Here is a 17,321-nt window from a genome sequence, read left to right as displayed (position 1 = left end):
GACTAGACGCTCCGTGCGGAGAAGGGCCCTCCTGGCCTCCGGGCCACTTCGCCCCTCCCTAGGGAAACCGCCACCATTGAGTCCTTCTGGTCTTTCCGTATTCGGTTCTCCAGGCCACCACAGTGGTCCAAACTGACAGGTGAGATCGAACCCTGGCCGTGCCGGTCAGGGCAGGGGGGCAGGAAGGCTGATCCGGGGGGCCTCGCGGGCTGACTGCAGGGGCAGAGGCTCTGCTCGGCGGGGCAGCTCTGGGCCACGGCCCTTCTCCCTGCTGCAGGCGGGGACCCTGCCGGGTGGGGGTTGAGGCTGTGGACCCCGATGGCTGGAGCCCACAGGCCGGAGGACAAGGAGACGAGCAGGATTTCCTTCCAAAAACGCTTGGCCCGGCTCCCGCGCTGATGTTGAAAGGGAGCTCCGCAGGTCGAAGACAGTGATTTGTTATTGTTATTGTTTAATATTCATCAAGTGCCTGTAATGTGTTGGACGACATTGAAAAAGATCCGTGGCTAAAATTAAATTTGTGGTAAAATTAAACTGAGCTCAGAACTGGCCTGGAGCCTCCAGGTCTCTGGCAGGCCAAGTCCTGGTTTCTCCTGTTTGTCCACCAGCATGACCTCACAATTAGGAATGAGAGCCCCTCACCGCCCGGCACAGGCAGCTGAGCATTCTCCTTAGAAAAGGCACCAGCTCTCATCATTTCCCCCAGTTCGGGTTAAAGAGAGGACAGTCATACTGTTACCCTGAAGGATGAGAGAGCCAGAGAGAGAAGGTGACCTGAGAAGCTGACCCGAAAAGGTGACAAAGCAAATCAGTGCCAACAACACCCTTGAGCCAAATCTATGACATCAGCAAAGCTGAACTTTCTTCCGCTCCTCCCCTTCTCCCTGGTTGGGATGCTCTCTCCCCAAGACACAGAGTCCTTACTCCTCTTCCCCTCGGAGACCACCTGCCAGACAAAGATTATACCCTCGTTCACACAAGAGTGAGTGACTAGCAGCTGACGTTTCGAGTGCTTCTCGCGGGGCGGGCGCCGTGCTAGTTGTCTTTTCCTCCCCATGTATCTCGGTAATTCTTCCAGCCGCCCTTTGCGGCAGACGCTGTCATCAGCCACGTTTTACAGATGAGGGACACAACGTGCAAAGTCGTCTGGTGAAGAGGCAGGAGAGGAGTCAAGGTGTCTAACAACGACCCTCTGGCGTCGTGTCACCGCGCGGAGGGTGATTCTCCCGTCAGCCACGCAGAACAGCTTCGGCCGATGGGCTCGGTGCTGGCGGAACATGGGCATCACTGAAGGGGCTTCTCAGCCCAACCGGTGCCTGGGCCCTTCCCCCGAGATTTGGATTTAATTGGTCTGTGGAGGGAGCAGCATCGGCATATTTAAAACGCTCTCCATCCACGTGGCTTCCCTGAGGCCCAGGGTTTGGAACCCTGGGAGGGAGAAAGGCCCGAGAGGGGCAGTGGACACCAGGAGCAACGGGGGAGCCTGCCGCCGCGGGGACTGACCACTGCGGCTGAGCTTGCTCAGAAAGCTGTCTGGCCCCGCTGGTGGCCCCGCTGGTGGCCCCGCTGGTGGGAGCCTTGTCCCGTGCATCAAAAGGTCGCAGGTTTGATTCCTGGTTGGGCGTGTATGGGAGGCAACCAGTTGATGTTTCTGTCTTTATCCTTTCCTCTCTTTCTTAAAATCAATAAAAACATATACTTGGGTGAGAATTTAAAAAAAAAAAAAGAAAGGTGGTGTGGAGCCCTGGGATGTGGTGCAGGTGACTTCCCTGTTCTTCCAGGGGAGGCTGTGAGCGCGCTGAAGTGCTGCGCTCGGCCAGTCTGTTACGCAGCACCCTCACGGCGGCCCTCGAAGGGATCCTGGAAGGTTGGGAGTACTGCAGTGGGGCCTGGGGCCTGGGCCTGGGCCTTGTTCCTCCCCCTCCCCCCCAGGCAGTGGCTGGCTGAAGGGAGCTGCCACTCTGAAGGGCCCCGAGCCGCCCCGGGAGGAGGGCCCTGGGGCCTAGCCAGGAGAGGAAGAGGAGGGGTGAGTGGGGGTCAGAACCGCACTGGAGAGACCTGGGAGAGAGAACGTGAGCCTCTGGAACTGCGCCACCAGCAGGACACTCTGCGCAGTGTGAGAATGTGAGGTCTAGACAGCAGGGTGGTCTCCGTGCTGGTGAAGTCCCTGCTCTCCTGGGCCCCACTGGGTAAAGCCCGGTAGGACGGGGTTGGTTTTCACCATCTGTCCTCACCTGCATTGTAGGGGGACCTGGTGGTTTGTCCTCCCACCCCACCCCAATGCTTAGCACCGAGCCCAGTAAATGCCCCAAAAGAATGACCAGCTCTCCTGGTTTGCCCTGGACTGGCAAGGTGCCAGATTGTGGAGCTCTGAGGGCTAAAATGGGTAAAGTCTTGGGCAAACTGGAACATTGGGTCAGCTCAGTGCCCAGCGGAGCCCCAGAAGCCAGAGCTGGGGTGTGGGTGACTGCAGCTCTGAGGCTCCAGCACTGCCTGGAGAGTGGGCAGAGCCTCCCGAGGTCGGTGTCAAGGACATCGGCCGCCAACTGCTTCCTGTGTCTTCAGATACACGGCAAATAAATGACACCAAGTCTGTGGGGCGGGGGGCGGAGAAGGGGAAGCTTGAAGTCAGACTGAGCCCCTTCAAGCACAGGCAGGGGACACCCCTCTGCTCCCGGGAGTGCTGTTGGGGACACACGGGCGGCCGGGCTGGGTTCCGAGGAGGGAAGCTCACTGGGCGCAGCACGTCGTAAATGACCAAACGAATGGCCACTCCCTTTCGAGCACTTGTTCCGTGCCAGGTGCCGTGGCAGGAAGATTTTTTAAATGTTTATTTGAAAAATACAGAAAGAAGAACAAAAATACGTAAAGGCCTTACAAGCCCCTTACATGAAGTGCGGGAGGAGAGTTCCATCGGCCAGGCCGTCCACTCCGCTTTCCAACGGGACCACGGGCAGCAGCGGGCGTGTCCTTGGCTCTCCACACGGGCAGACGCGTCTATGTCTGTTCAGATATGCCGACAAATGCAATCCAGCCATGTCTTTGGTCTGCACCTGTTTTCACTGGGTTTTGTTTTGAGCGTACGTAGACATCTCCTTGCGAGAATATTAACTATTAATCTTCTTTGTTCTTTTCACTTCTGCATAGCATTCAGCACATAAACGCAACATAATTTTTCTCTCTCTTATTAGTAACTTACTTGTCTCAGGTATTATAGTCATTCTGCTATTACAATGCCTCATTAAACATTTCGACATATCTTTACATTTATATGTACAAATCTTTCTGTTGGATACCTTCTTAGAAGTGAGGGTATCGGGACCAGAATTCATCTACATTTTGACCTTTGTAAGCACTGCAAAATTAACATCGAAAAGATAATATCAAAGTATACTTTCAAGTCCATTTCTCCACAACCATGCCATTACTGAGTGCTATCACTGAAAAAAAATGTTGCTGCACCTATGGGTGAAGTGATATTTTATTGAATACGCGTTCCCCTGACCATCTTTTTGACATGAAATTGAGCATCTTCTCATTTGTTTATTTGTTAATTTCCCTTTCTGTTCATAACCACTACCTGTGTTTTCTAAAACGTGCTTGCATTTTTCTTATAAATTGATTACAGATCTTTTTGTATGAGAGGTAGACACTTTGGGCATTATACCCTATCTATGTTACTATAGTTTTTGCTTTTTAAAGTAAGGTTTTAATTTTGATTTGGTAAATTCTGTTCATTCATTTTCTCCCTCTTCCTTAGGTTTTATAGAATGTACCATTGCTGCTAGATTCTTTGCCCATGTTCTTCCATTTCAGTTAATGCTGCAGGAGGCCAGGAGAAGCCCGCAGGACTCCGAGATGCCTGTACGTAGGGACTGGGTGGCAAAGTGGAGGAAGGCCACACTGGAGACACACACTCGTTGGTGCTGCCAAGTGCAAGCCTGGCCGGATTTCCTTATGGGGAGAATGAACGCAAAAACCAGCCATCCTTTTCCTACCGTCTCTGTTCATCTTCGGGTCTGAAAAGACTAATTACTGAGAACGTGGCCCGACGTCCCAGCTGGGAGCACCCTGCCGCCCTCCTCCGGGCTCCTGGCGGGGCCCCTGCTGCCCACGGCCGGGTGAGATGAGGCCACACAGGGACGCAGGGTGGGAGGAAGTGAATTTCTGGTCACTGAAGACGATCAAACCTCGTGAGGTTTCAATAGAGAAGATGGGGTCCCAGGGTCTGATAATCTATACCCCCTTCTAGCCCTGAGATTCTCTGATTCGGGGACTCAGCATGGACGATAGTAATGGGAAAGGAATATCCGGTATGAGTTTGACAGTAACAGGACTGGAAATCATAGAAGGGGAATAGGAGTGTAGCAAGTTTTCACGGGGGTGCAGTCCCAACCGGGAGGGGGTTGCCGGTGAATAGGGCGACAGGAGCCCTATTTCAGGAGCATGTGGATAATACTTTTTAAAGGCCTGGCACGAAGCTGGCGCAGAGGCAGGATCCAGGAGTGAAGGAGACTCGGCCATCTGGGCCTCAGCCGGAGTCTCAGGCAGCTAAAAACAGATAATGTCTCGTCTTGCTGACAATTTCATCTCCAAAGGGAGAGAAAGCAAGGAGGAAACTGGTAATTGGACCAGAAGGAATCTATTTGGGGTAGGAGAGGACAAGAGCCCCAGAAGACTATTGTCTGTCTAGAAGGAAAGAGAGGCGAAGGGCCCACCATTCGTGAGCGAGCAGGACCAAGGCCACGGTCGGAGAGAAGCGAGGTGATCTTACTGTCGCACGTCCTAGAAGACGGCACTGGTCATGAAGACAGGAAGCCGTACGACGCCATTCTGCCAACGCAGTTGTAAGTGACCCAGAAAGAAACCGGGACAGCCACACAAAAGAGGATGAAAGAGTGTATTAGTCAGGGTTCTCTAAAGAAACAGAACCAAGAATAGACACACACACGTAATTCTTTTAAGGACTGGATCCCACGATTTGGCGACTGGAAAGTCTGAGGTCTGCAGAGCAAGCCGGCGGAACGGAAATGCAGGTGAGAGCTGATGTGCCCTCTTGAGTGCAGATTCTGAGGGCAGCAGGCTGGGGGCTCAGACACGGCTCCTCGGCCGCAGTGCTGGGGATTCCTTCCACTTTGGGGAACCTGAGACTTTGCCCTGGTGGCCTTCACCTGAGCAGATGAGGCCCACGTACATTATGGGAGGGAATCTGCTTTCTCAAAGTTTACTAATTTAAACGTTAATCTCATCTAAGAATACCTTCCCAGCAACATTGAGACTGGGCTTTGACCAAACAATAGGTCACCATAGCTTGGCCAAGTGGACCCCTAGGTAACCATCCCAAGGAGCACATGGCCAAGGGCAGCTTCAAGAACACTACCATGCTGTGTGAAGAATGACTGAAAAGCTATTTGGAGACCATGGTGGGGACACTATAAATTAGTGTGAGCAGGTGGACAGGCACATAATACGGCAGGGTACAGGTCACTTGTCTTCTGTCTTTGCCAAGGAGAAACCCCTCGAACCGGAAGTAGATAAAACGAGGGCGTAAGAGAGACTTGAGGCTGAGGCCTGCTGCAGCTCGGGCCGGGACTTCCTGGAGGGGTGGTGGGTGAACTGTCGGGGTTCAGGAGGGATCACTGGGAGCCGGGGGACAAGAGGGATGCAGGCTGGTATTTGGCTTCTCACAGAGGGAACATACTGGATTTAAACTGCTGGCCAGTCTCGACAACCGATGGCGAGCCAGGGGTGTGGGCATGTAGAAATAAGGGCTTTCAGAGAGAGCCAGCCTGGGTCACAAGGCGGAGAGGGCAGGTGTGCCTGTGCCGTCCTCCCGGGCAAGGGCTACCGGCACTCACCCCACAAGTCTGCTTCTGGGCCCTGAGCACGGTCAGAGGGCTAGGGCTTTGCTGCGATCCCACAGCTGGACAGGTGGGGCTCCGGGCAGCCGCGGACCGGACTGCTCTAACCCTACAGGAGGCTGAGCAAACTGGCCATGAGCGAGTCGGCCCCTAGCTGTTTTGTGTGTTCTGTGAGCTGAGAATGGATGTTGTTAAGTGGTTGGGAAAAAACCACAAGAATTATATTTTGCCACATGTGAAAAAGATATGAAATTCAAATCTCAGTGGCCATAAATAAAGTTTTATGGGGACACAGCCATGCCCTGTGCTTACATCCTGTCTGTGGCGCTTTTGTGGGAGAACAGAGTTGGGCAGTTGCGACAGAAATGGCCCCGTGAAGCCTAAAATATGTACCCTCCAGGCCTTCACAGAAAGAGTTGGTGTGACTCCTGCTCTCCAGCCTCGTGGTCAGTTTTCCTAGGACTTCTACGTTAGCAGTTACTGTCCTCCCCAGAAAGCTTACGGAAACACGTCAGACCTGGGAACCACAACAGATGAGAAAGGGTTTGATACGGGCCAGCTTGCGGGAGGTGACACCCTGGAGCACCGGAGGGGAGTGGGGCCGTGGGCGACTCTGGGTTCACTTCTGGACCAAGGCCTGGCTTTCAGTAGGGCCTTTGCAAAGTCTCTTGGGCTATCCTGTGGATCTGACAGAAAGAAAGTGGATTTGATGATAACATTGGGGGGGGGGGGCAGGAAGACAGAACCGAAGAACTTACCTGCACGGATGCACAACCTGCACAGATGGCACAGACAACAGGGCGTGTAGCCTGGGGCGGTGCAGGAGCAGGTGGAGGGGGTCAATGGGGGATAGGTGGGGAACATCTGTAGTACTTTCAAATATAAAGGTAAATTAAAAAAAAAAAAAAAGGAAATCTCTCTCTGTTGTGGGCTGATCAGCTGTACCCGTGGGATCTGATGGATGAATTGCTGCCAAGGTAAGGTCGTTAGTAGTCCGCGGTGGGGCCATGTCTTTGAGCCTGTCTACCTAATGTTTCATCAGACGTTTGAGTGAAGACCCAGAGAGCAGGCTTGCCCAGTCCAAAGTAAAACAAGGCTGGGTGCATGAGCCGTTCGGGTCAGAGGCCTGGGCATTTCCCGGAACTAGGAGTGTGGGGGAGAAGTAGAAGCAGTTTAGGACCAAGAAGAGAAGTGTCCTGGAGGCCTCGTGTCCTGTCCCGGGCTCCACATTGTAGGAGAGACCTGTGTGCATGAAATGACCAAGGACAGGCTTGGCCAGAGGGTCCGGGAACGGTGTCACAGGAGGAGTGGGAGAAGGCATCGGGAGCCCTTGGCTGGGGAAGAGAACTCAGATAGGGCATTGTCTTGGTCGGGTTCCCCAGGGACAGACCCTGAGCCAAGGGTTGTGTGCTCTATTTGGGAAGTAGGGAAAACCCTGGAAAGAATGGGAAAGGACGGCAGCCAGCAAAGGGGTGCCACCCAGCCAGCTCCACTGCGGGTAACCCGGCTACTGCTGTAGGACAGACGTCGCAGCGGGCCCACCCACTGGGGAGGGGTCTGGGGCCTCTGTAAGCCAACTCCCATCTGTCATGGATGGAGGCTGAGCCCAGGGGTCTACCCAAGACTTCAGAGAGAGCCCCAGACTCAGAGAGGCCACAGTGGTCGTGGGGAGGCCCCACGGCGTCAGCACCGCCCTCGGAGAGTCAAAGCGCCGTAACCGGGTGAGAAACACGGGAAGCACATCCCTGCCCCGTGTTCCCTGGCTGGGGCCAGGCTGGGGAGGTGTGGGCGGACCGCAAGCTGGTCCCTGGCCAGGCCTTTGATTCCCAGCATCGCTGGGTGAGCAAAGTTGAAGGGCACTTAAAACAAAGCCCAAGTTCAAAATCAGCCCCTCGAGCCAAAACCTGAGCGCAAGTCAGTGGGGACCCTGCAGGCCCACTTGTCTGTTGGCCCCTCAGCTTCCTTCGGAGGGAGGGCCCGGGCTCTGCGCCCTCCACGCCCCTCTGCAGGCTCTCTGCGCCGCCGCTCAGCCGAGCAGCCGCTCATGACAGAGGAGGCTCATTATTTTGCTGCAGTTGACTTGAAATCTGAAATCAATCGGGTATCAGATATGCAGTCCTCAGTTTGATACCGCGTTTCAAAGGTGCGATAACGTTCAGAAATGACACTACATTTCCTAATTATGAAATTCTGTCATTGCCGCTCAGTCTAGAATGACTTGGCTGCAGGGTTTTCTTTTTCTCTTTTCCTTTTTTTTTTTTAAGGTTTAGCATACGCTACGATTATTTTAAAATTGCTTTGGAAGAATGTGTTCCATCAGCGAACTGCGAGTGTGCTTATTACTGAGGTTTGGGGGCAATTTGAGAGGAAGGATAAATTAGACAGACTCCGGAGGTCTGGAGAAGCATGTACCCCTGTCCTCCGGCTTCCTTCTTACACAGCTGATGAAGCCTCTCACACCCACAGGGCACTGGTCAAGAGCATGAACTGTTTGGGGACTGGAGGGGCTGCCACAACCTTCTGCTCCCATCAGAACCGTGGAACTGCCCAGAGGAAGGGGGGAGAAGGAGGGAGAAGTTAACCCAAGGGCTCCCTGAAAGCCAGGGTCCCCTAGACCCCCGAGAGCTCCCCAACCAGAGAAGAGCTGCCATGGATCCTGCGGCTCCTGGGAAGCCGAGGTTTGCTTGCTCAGGAACGCGGGTGCCACTGTGGGTAGTGGGACTCTTGAGTGAGCTCCCAACATTTAAAAAGTTGGGAGCGAATCATTGACGCACACACAAGCATCGTGGATCTCACAAACGTTGTGTGGAGCAAAAGCCAAACACAGAAGGGCACGTGCTACGTGAGTCCATTGATATCCCTGTCCTAGAAGCGTCAGAACCCGTCTCTGGAGGCAGATACGATGCATCGCCTCTGGAGAGAGGGACGAGACAGGGCAGGAGGGACGCTCTGGGCTGCGGAATGTCCTCTGTCCTGATCAGGGTGTCCGCTGTCACACGAGTGAATAGGGCTGTCAACATTCATGGGACAGTCTACTTGAAAAATGCATTGTGGTGATTTCATACTACTTAGATGAACATAGATGGAGGCTACGGCCCATGGAGCCCACCCCAGATGCCCACTGGTGACTCTGCTTCATCAGTTTACACTTTCTGTTAAGAAACAAAGTTCCAGGGGGATGGGGAGGAGGGTGTCAATGGGGTAAAAAAGGAGAAACATCTGTAACAACAACAAAAAAGAAACAAAGTCCCAGAGGCTTCCCCTTCCTGCTCAGGGAGCTGCCCGCATAGCCCAGCCAGGAGCCACATGCATGAATACCACCCACTCCAGGGAGCAGCCTGGCTTTCTGAGCAATCTAGTTCCCTGGAGCCCACCCCATCCCCATCTTGGCAAGTGACTGATTGGCAGGAGGAGCACAAAGTCAAAATGCAGGGGACAGATGCCGATTACACACCTGTGCCTCCTGGGGGCTGGGGTGAAGGGAGCCACCTCATTGGTACAAGAAGAGATGTCCCAGGGAACTTTTTTCTTTCTTGCTGTTTTTTGTAGCAAAGACCTCTTCACATTGACGCATCATGAATATGCACAAAAGATGGCGTGAGACCACATCTAGTCTCCAAGCAGAGGCCGGTTTGATTCCTAGGGTTCCAGGCACTGGGCCTTCTGCGTTTTCAGCGGCACCTGAGACAGGTTCACTCCACCTGACACAGGAGAGACCGCCCAGCAGAGGGCCCGCTCTGCCCAGGCCAGCACTCTCACGCCTGACGTGCTCGTTTTTCTCTCTTTGAAAGACTGCCTTGCTAAATCCACAGATGGGGATCAAAGGATAAGTAGATGCCTAATATATTACCCCAAATATTCCGCCAGGCGTCTTCCTCCACAGGGCAGGAGACTTGCGGATGGGGTCTTCTGGCTCAGCACATCCCACCCGAGAACGTCTACTTCCTAATTAAGATGAAGTCGGCAGAGCGGGCGGTAAAGCCACCCTGCAGCGGAGCGTGGTTGTAAAGCTCTTGGTCATGGAGAAACTCTCTCTGTCTGACATGGTTGTGCAGCCCCTTCCCCTCGGAACCAGCGAGAAAATGCACAGCAAGTCAGGAGCGGGGCCAAGCTGTTGGTCAAGGGCTTGGTTGAGTAGAGGAGGTCCGTCTGTCTGGCCCTCACGGTCTCCCGAACCTCGGCAAGTGTAGCAGGAAGAGTCCGAGTGCAAGCTAGCGTCCCCCACTGTCCTCTGCTGACCCCGGTACCAGAGTCCCCGGGCGGTGCCCGTCCTGAATGCGGATTCTCGCCCTGTTATGGCACCGTCTACCTGCCCACCAGCCCCACCCAGTCAGGAATGCGAGGTGGGGTCTGGGAATCTGTTTTGTAGTTAATTGTCTCAGTTGGTTCCTTTTTCTCTTTTAAATACACTTTTGAAAAAGTATTTATTTATTTCTTCTTTATTAATTTTAGAGAGAGGGGAGGAAGAAGGAGAAAAACATCAATCAGCTGCCTCCTGCACACCCCCTACTGGGGATAGAGCCCTGACCGGGAATCGAACCAGCAACCTCTTGGTGCACTGGATGGCATTCAACCAACTGAGCCACACGGGGCCAGATGGTTCCTTTCCCAGGAAGATGAAGCCTCCTAATCTAGGCTTTGCTAATTTGTTGCTAGTGACATCGGCCAAATATCTTCACTTCATTATGCCTTGTATCCTCATTTATGAAATAACAGCTAACATTTATTGTTGAGTGTTTATCACAGGTGAAGTATGTTCTGAGAGAGTCCTGTGAATTAGCTCATCAAAATCCTCACAGCAGGCCTGTGAGGTTGGTACTATGATTATCTCCATTTTTACAGGAGTAGGAGACACAGAGAGGTTAAGTACGTTTCCCAGATCACACAGCTAGTGGGTTGGCAGAGCTGGGCTTTGACCCAGGGATCCGGGCTCTGTCCCACCTCAGGGAGGGCAGTTATAACCTCACCGCCCCGGGTTGTGACGAGAATGTCAAACTGCTCTGTGGACGGTGTGATTACTTTATGGAATGTTGGCTTCAGGTTCTCGAACCCTGGGTCCATGCCTCTTTCCAGTGCCCGTTCAGGATTGCCCCGGCTCTTCCCGGTGTCCCGTCGTGCTCCCTCTCGCTCCCCTGCAGCTCTGACCTGCGCCTCGTGAGCAGCTCGTCCCGCCGGCTGGCTCACACCGTGTCCGTAAATGGTGACAGCCTCATGCGTTTGCTTCTCAGGCACCGTGCCTGCCTCTCAGCGGACCTTTTCCCTGGAGTTTCTGGATCCGCGGACACCGGGGGCCGCTCATGGTCCTCCTGCTCCTCGTGCTCCGAGGTGTTTCCGAAGCAGCCGACCTCGTTCACTAGGACTCAGTTCCACACGCTCATCTTTATATTTTATCAAACAAGGAGGAGTCATGGGCATTATTTCTGTGGCTGATTTGAAATCTGGAAACTTCAGAAGAAATGTTCCTCATTGCCATCTTAACGGGTCACCAAGTGTCCGAAGGCCCTCGACGGGAACACTGTCTCTTCCCAAGGGCCAAGTCCCAGGGCAGATGGACCGTGTCGGGGTGGGGTGGGCGGACGAGTTGGGGGGCAGTGCCCAGCTTTGACTCTGGGCCGGTGGGCCCTGCTGCTCAGGACTGTCCCCGGAGCTGATGAGAGGGTGGACAGAGCCCCAGCAAGGGGGAGCCCGTGGGGTGGGATGGGGTTGCTGCACTATTTCCCAGGGGGAAGGGGCAGGCGGATGACGGGACTGTGTTTGCCTGAGAGCAATGACGCCCTTTGCCACTCCGTGACACTTGTACTTTTCCTAGTCTGTGAACGGACATATCCCCTGTGCTCAATGTGCATGCCCGGCACACACTGGGCGGGAGTGACCGGTGCCGGGGGCAGAGATCTGGGTGGCCGCGCTCTCCTCCAGCCACACTGGGCCCTGAGCACCACCGCATGCTCCTGCCTTGAGGCCTTCAACTGGGTTCTCTCTTAGGGTTTTAGTACCAAAAGCCTGGGTTTTAGTCCTAAAAGACTTACATCCTGGGAAACCCCACAGTGCTGGGCAAACTGAGGCAGTTGATCACTTCACATTTCTCTGGAACATTCTTCTCCAAGGTACCACCAGGCAAACCCCGTCACTCTCATCGGGCCATTGCTCAAATCTAGCTTGTTGAGTGACACCCACCAATTTCCACCCTCACCACCCCCAATTCCCCTTACCTTGCTTCACTTTTTAAATAGCATTTATTACCTTCTGCATACTACGTGCCTTTCATACTTATTGCATGTATTGTTTGTTGTTCATCTGTTGCCACTAGAATTCAGCACCCCAAGGGAAGACTGTTTTGTGTCCCGACTTAGCCCAAATGCCTAGAGCAGCACCTGGCAAATGGAGAAGCTGCACAAATATTGAATGAATGGATGACCACGTTTTTCTGCACAGATTGTTCTAGATACTCTGGGGGATTAAAAAAGCATAGGCTATTATCCCAGTTTTCAAAAAATTTATGCTGCAGCAGGAGAAAGACAGCAAGAAGATGTAGTCAAGAGTTTTTCATCTGAACAAGGTACATCCTTTATCCTGAGGCCCACTCTTGATATAATCTCATTCCTTCTGCCTCTGGTCATACTAACTTTGTGGAAGGATGAGCTCCTCTCAGTGTACCCATTTCTTCACTGCCCATCCGACCCCATGCCATGGGACTTAGTCCTGTGCCCCACTGAAATCCCAGTCCTGAAAACCAGCAATTGCTCCTTTAGTTAACAGCTGTCGGTCCCTAGCCCGCGAGCCCTCAGCCACGCCAGCCTGCACTGGGTACTTCCTCCCTCATCAGGTGCTCCCCTCCCGTGACTTTGTTGAGCTCTGTGGAAACTCTGTTTCTTCTGTGGCTTTGTATTCCTCTGTGCACTTCCTCAGTGTTGGTTTCCTGAGAGGGTCTTCGGCCTGCTCAGTGGTCCCTCTGTCTGCTCCTCATGTGACAGAGCTCACTCTTAAGGTTTCAACCATTTTTCTTTAATCCTCACTCGAGGATATTTTTTCTAATATCTTCAGACAGTGGGAGGGGAGAGAGAGAGAGGGGGAGAGAGAAACATTGATGTGAGAGGGACACATTGACTGGCCACCTCCCGCATGACCCCAACCATGGCTGAGGACACACCGCAACTGAGGTACGTGCCCCTGGCTGGAATTGAAACCAGACTCTTTGGTCTGTGGGCTGATGCTCTAAACGCTGAGCCAAACTGGCCAGGGTGGTTTCAACAGTTTTATATTCCTGATCCTCACATCTCTGTCTCCAGCTCCAACCTCACCTCCAAGCTTTGGCGTCCTTTACACGGCCTACCTGGCGTCTGCGCTTGGATGTCGTCCAGGCCCCTCGTGCTGACCTCGTCCAGCGGAACCAACCACCAACACCCTCTGCTTCCTGGTTCCTTTATTTTTGTTGATGACACCACTGTTTAGTCTGTTGACCTCGAAAAACTGAAGTCACCCTTAACTTCTCTTTGCCTCTTACCTCCCATATTCAGTAAACCATCAAGTCCTATTAATTTTACTTTCCAAACATTTCTCAAATAGGTCACTTTCACTCTGTACCAACAGCCAGCCCCCCCATTCAGGATTATTCCGACAGCCTCCTAACAGAGTCCTTGCCCCTGGGCTTGTCCCCGGAAGCCCATCCTCCTCGGAGCTGGTGTCCTTTCCCTGCTGAACCCTGTCCTGTGCCGAGCGGTGCTATGCACTGGGACAGAGCACTGAGCAGACAGACAAGGACCCTGTTCCTGTAAATCAGTGGGATCCACGTCAGTGACAAACCTCACACTGCCCTCTCTGGCTCACAACCTTCTAAGATGTCTCAACTCTCTCTTATCCCAGTTACCTTTTGCATGTTTGGGGTCATCAGTCCCTTTTCTTATGACAAGAGCAGGATTTGGGCACAAAACTTTGCTTATGGCTTCAGGGGAGAGGGCACTGGACCCTGAAGGCCAGACTTCGCGAATCCTTGACCTGCACGATCAAGTCCAAGCCCTTTGGAACAACGCGCACAGCTCTCCACGGCCAGCGTGTGGCCCTCCCCTGGCCTTGCCTCTCTCAGGTCCACCTGGTTCACTCCCGGTATCAGAACTGTGGACCTTTCTGGAGTTCCTCACAGGCGTCATCCATTCATCCGGGGACCATCTACTGAGGACCTGCTTCTTTAGATTCCGCGTCACCAAAGCACAGAGGTGAAAAAGAATATGATGCAGCCCTGGCCGCTTTGGCTCAGCGGTTAGAGTGTCAGCCTGTGGACCAAAGGGCTGCAGGTTTGATTCCTGATCAAAGACACGTACATGGGCTGCAGGTTCGATCCTGGGCCCCAGTTGGGATCATGCAGGAGGCAAAAAATTGATGTCTTTCTCACATTGATGTTTCTCTCTCTCTCTCTCTCTCTTTTTCTCTCTCTCTCTCTCTCACCCTCCCTCCCTTCCACTCTATCTGAAAAAAAACAAAAACAAAAACAAAAATCAATGGAAAATATCCTCAGGCAGGATCAACAACAACAAAAGAATACGATGTAGCCTTTACGTTCGAACTCTCTGCCTCTCTCTTGCTCAGGCTTACCCACGGCTGGTGCCCCTCTGGTCCTTCCCCGTTAACTGACCATTGCCCACTTCAGAATTTAACTCTGGCATCTTTCTTTCTTTCTTTCTTTTTATCCTCACCCGAGGACATTTTTTTATTTTTTGTTCAGATAGAGTAGGAGGGAGAAAGAGGAAGAGAGAGAGAGAGAAACATCGACGTGAAAGGGACACATCGAGTGGTTGCCACCCACACGAACAACCAGGGCCGGGGACAAACTGCAACCGAGGTACATGCCCTTAGCGGGAACTGAACCCGGGTCTCTCTGGACCGCAGGCTGACGCTCTAACCGCTGAGCCAAACCGGCCAGGGCTCTGGCATCTTTCTTCCTGAAAAATAGTCCCAAATGTAACCTGCCACTTCATGTGGGTTTCGTATTGGAGTCCTCTGCGTGTCCATATTTACTTGCAAATATCTGTTTTCTGCCCAAAATACATTATACGTCACTTTCTGTTGGTGTGACTGCTTCTCGAACTAAGTTAGGAGCTTTTAAGGACATAAGCGGTTTCATTCTTGAGTCCGTTATCCTGGGTGCCGCTTCAATCGGCGTACAATACGTGAGCGCTGAGCGCGAGGACTGGGCGCGGGCTGGGGCGAGGACGGCTGCAGAGCTGCAGCAGGGCTCCCGCTGGCCTGGCCTTCCCTTCTTTCCGAGCAGCTCATGGAAGAGCCGGGCCGTGTTGGGCAGGCGGCGACAGGGTAAAAGCGAGTCTCTGTGAGGGTAATCTGGCCATGGCTTCCAGGTGCACGGCGGGGGCAGACCTCTGCCCAAGGCAGGACCTAGCACCCCGGGAAGGGGCGAGTGGCCAGGGGAGGGGCCTGGGGAGGGCTGGGCTGGGGGCGGGCGTCAGCGCTGCTCTGCTGAGCATTGTGATCTTGGTCAGGCCCGCCGCTCCCTGGCTTTAGTCCCTTCACCTGCGCATTTAGGCGTTTTACTGCACGTGCTCTGGGATCCTGTTTGAAGTTTCTGGGTCTTTCCTGCTTGACAGAGCCTCTCTGTTGCAGGGCCAAGCCTGCAGCTGCTCTAGGAGCAGAGATCTCAGGGGGCGCTGCTGGAACGGCCCCGCGGGCCCCCGCAGTCCCTCAGGCCTCCGAATTCGGGCGCCTGCATCCAGAACCCAAACTTGGAAGGCTCAGAGGGGGTTCAGGGTTGATAGGGATCTCACATGTCACCGGGGCTTTGACTGCCGGATAATTAGCTCCGAAGCAACAGCTGCCGCGTCCACTGGGCTCTAGCTCCCTCCGTCTCTCTCCTTGGTTAGAGAGCTGGCTGGTTGCCATCTTCCCGCCGGACCGGGTCCATGTCACAGCGGGACGAGGCTCCCTCAGAAGGACCTGGCAGGTAGGTGGGACCTGTGCGTCGCTCTGCAGCCAACACAGGTGCCACTGTGAACAGACCCAGCACCCCGGAAGGAGGAGGGGCGGAGGGACAGGTGTCATGCAGAGTGAGGTGACAGGGACTTTGCCCGAGGGCCTCACAATAACCCCGGCAGGTGGCTGCTTGTGCTTCCCTTGAGAAACGAGGAATCGAGGCCCAGGGAAGTTGAGGAACTTGTCCGAGTCTCCGAGCCGGCATCCCCCCAGGACCCTTTGACTCCAGCCTCTGGGGTCTTTCTGACCACACCGGTGTGGAGAATCAGCCCCTCCACGCCGCAGGCCACCTGCAATGGGGCTTTTTATTATTGCAAAAACATCAAGGAAACTTGGAATGCAAGACGAGGGTTTGAGGCATGGCTCCGCCATTTACCGCGTGACCTTCGCAGGTGACTGCACACCTGTGGGCTTCATTTGTCTCGTTGCACTCTGTACACACCTGTGAGGAAGAGCCGGGCTGGCACGGATGCCAGTCCTTGTCACTCTCATTTCTGGTGGTGAGTGTTTGGAGGACAGGGTGAGTGGCCTAGCTGAGCAGATCTCTTGCCGGCTGGACCTGTGCTTCCCACCTGGGGGTGCTCCCTGGTTGACCCCTCAGAGCTTGTAGCCAGGGTGGCAGAGACCTACGGGAACTTGTGCTCCAGGCTTCCTTGGAGGTGACAACATCCCTGGGGGAGGAAGAGGTGCGGCATCTCCAGGGCACCCTTGGCTCTGCCTTCGTAGGGGGGCAGCTCTAGTGTTACTAGCAGGCGGGGCTGGAAGGCCGCAGGGGCTCCGGGCGGTGGAGGTGAGAATGGAGGAAGCCACCTGCCGGGGCAGCAGCCCCGGGACAGAAGTCCAGCCTCCGCAGTGCTGGCTGTAAGCCTTCCTGCAACTGACCCAACTTGTGTGCGCCCCAGGCCCTGTGTCCAGGACTCAGTTTACCCACCAGTTGTGCAGATTTGAAAAGGAGGGAGGAGTGAAGGGGGAGTAAAAATATCGAAGCCATATACATTCTAAAAATTTGAGCTGCTGGTTTAACATGGAATCTTTTGTTTCTTCTGATTTGTGAATTTCTTGATATGAAAAGTTTTACAAATGGACAGAATCAAACTGTGTTTTTGGTATAATTGAATGAAGAATCTGCTACAAAGATTCTTAGCACTTTGGAATTCTGCTAAAAAGAAGAAAAGCCTAGGCTATTTGATCACTGTCGACAAGAAATCCCTTTTACTCTTTTTTTCCCTAATGTCTCTTGCAAGGGGACATTGGTAGAAACCATGACAAAAGCAGCGAGGAAAAACCAGACCTTTCCTTCTCCTTGTAACTGTTTTGAACATGTCCACTGAAAATATCTTTACCTGTTGACTCGTATTCCCCAACAAAGACAAATGCTCTCCCCTCTCCCCCCAATTCCCTTTTCTTTCCATTTTTAATATTAATTCTCTCTCTGGCTCCCTTTTCTAGAAACCAAAATAAGGATTTGCTTGCTAATAAATAATG

This window comes from Molossus molossus, unplaced genomic scaffold (genome assembly GCF_014108415.1).
Source record: "Molossus molossus isolate mMolMol1 unplaced genomic scaffold, mMolMol1.p scaffold_m16_p_1, whole genome shotgun sequence".
Taxonomy (NCBI): Eukaryota; Metazoa; Chordata; class Mammalia; order Chiroptera; family Molossidae; genus Molossus; species Molossus molossus.
Note: the sequence above shows the minus strand (reverse complement) of the source record.